Source organism: Glycine max, chromosome 4 (genome assembly GCF_000004515.6).
Source record: "Glycine max cultivar Williams 82 chromosome 4, Glycine_max_v4.0, whole genome shotgun sequence".
In the NCBI taxonomy this organism is placed as follows: Eukaryota; Viridiplantae; Streptophyta; class Magnoliopsida; order Fabales; family Fabaceae; genus Glycine; species Glycine max.
The window spans coordinates 12,184,144-12,186,171 of record NC_016091.4 but is presented as its reverse complement, the minus strand read 5'-3'; the positions used below and the strand labels follow the sequence as shown (position 1 = coordinate 12,186,171).

At 37.8% G+C, this 2,028-nt stretch overlaps 1 non-coding gene across 1 annotated transcript; it reads right to left on the bottom strand.

The window, feature by feature from the left end:
• Positions 1–1,244: 1,244 nt before the first annotated feature.
• Positions 1,245–1,351, bottom strand: LOC113001540 (small nucleolar RNA R71). Its single transcript, XR_003266934.1, has one exon. It is a non-coding gene; the product is annotated as a small nucleolar RNA R71 (small nucleolar RNA).
• Between the last annotated feature and the right edge of the window lie 677 nt (positions 1,352–2,028).

Here is a 2,028-nt window from a genome sequence, read left to right as displayed (position 1 = left end):
CGGGTGCGGCCTCGATCAAATTTGGCGTCGTTGTCGGGGAGCAGTGGGCCAAAGGTTCATAATAGTGTTTAGTTGTTTTGTTTTGTGTAGCATTCTGTTTTGCATTTCAGTCGTGTTCCCTGTTTACGACTGTTTTAGTGACTTTCAGTTTTGTGTTTTGCTGTGAATAGTGATTAGTCACTGAACTAGCGACTGATTTTGCAATTTAATTGGCGATTTTTGTTTTGATAGTTAGAGTTGTTATTTTTGGCTGATTTTTTGTGTGGTAGTTTCTTTTGGTCCATATTTTGTGTGAAAAATACCAAAAACACTTGGTGTGGCTGAATTTGAGAGAGGCAAAAATTTTGGGGACTTGTTTTTAGCAAAACTTAAAACAGCCATAACTTTTGCTCCGGTTATCAGAATGACTATTATTATATATGCATTTGGGGTAGAAGAAATCAACCGTTTACTAAGTTTTTTTATTTTTTTTTAGTATTATTGTCTTATTTTTCTAAACTTTCCTTAGGCAGTTTTCATAGTTAGACTTTGAATTTTTGTTTTTGCGCTATCTTTTCATGATTTTAGGGTGTTGCTCACAAAATTTTAGCTCATTTGGATATCGTTTGAGTATAGCTGTAGTTTTACCCCCTTGCTAGGTGCTTGTTGAGAGATACATGATTTGCTACATATAGTGCATGACTAGGGGCATTCTAGGTGATTTACATTCCTTTGATCCTAAAATAGATAGAACCTTTCATAGATTAGTTAGGCATAGTATGCATCTTGGTCATTCTGTGCATTTTGAGCATTCTGAGTATTCTGTTGTTGGTGATTCTGAATATTCTGATTTTGAGAATTCAACTACTAATTTTTATACTGAGAACATGGCTCAACCCCCACCTCGTGAGAGGACTCTTGGGGAAATGGTTGTACCTGATTTCACTTATGAAAGCTTGTGCATTCAATATCCTGATGATGGTGTTCCATATGTTCTCAAGACAGGACTAATACATTTGCTACACAAGTTTCAAGGTCTTGTAGGTGAAGATCCTCATAAGCATCTTAAGGAGTTCCATATTGTTTGTTCCACCATGAAGCCCCCTGATGTCCAGGAAGATCATATCTTTCTAAAGGCTTTTCCTCATTCTCTGGAGGGAGTGGCAAAAGATTGGTTGTACTACCTTGCTCCTAGGTCCATTTTCAGCTGGGATGACCTTAAGAGGGTGTTCTTGGAGAAATTCTTCCCTGCATCTAGGGCCACTGCCATCAGAAAAGACATTTAAGGCATCAGACAACTTAGTGGAGAAAGCTTGTATGAGTACTGGGAAAGATTCAAGAAATTGTGTGCAAGCTGTCCTCACCACCAGATTTTTGAGCAACTCCTTCTGCAATATTTCTATGAGGGACTTAGCAACATGGAGAGGAGCATGATTGATGCTGCCAGTGGTGGAGCCCTTGGTGATATGACTCATGCTGAGGCTAGGAATTTGATTGAGAAGATGGCTTCCAACTCCTAACAATTCAGTGCAAGAAATGATGCTATTGTCCTTAGAGGAGTCCATGAGGTTGCCACGGAATCATCTTCATCTGCTAAAAATAAAAAGCTTGAGGGAAAACTTGATGCCTTGGTCAACCTAGTAACTCAGCTTGCCATGAATAAGAAATTTGCACCTGTTGCAAGAGTCTGTGGTCTATGTTCTTCTGCTGATCACCATACAGATCTCTATCCTTCTTTGCAGCAATCTGGAGTCAATGAGCAACCTGAAGTTTATGCTGCAAACATTTATGTAGAAGCAAGCTTCATGATGATGAATCAAGTTGATTCAAGAAGTTTTGATGATGACAAAGATGATGACAAAAAGCCCAAAGAATGATTTCAAGATTAAGTTCAAGATCAAGATTAATTTCAAGTTTCATCAAGAAGATTCAAGATTCAAGAATAATCAAGATCAAGATTCAAGACTCAACGATTCAAGAATCAAGAGAAGACTTAATCAAGATAAGTATTAAAAAGTTTTTCAAAACATTGAGTAGCACAAGAAGTTT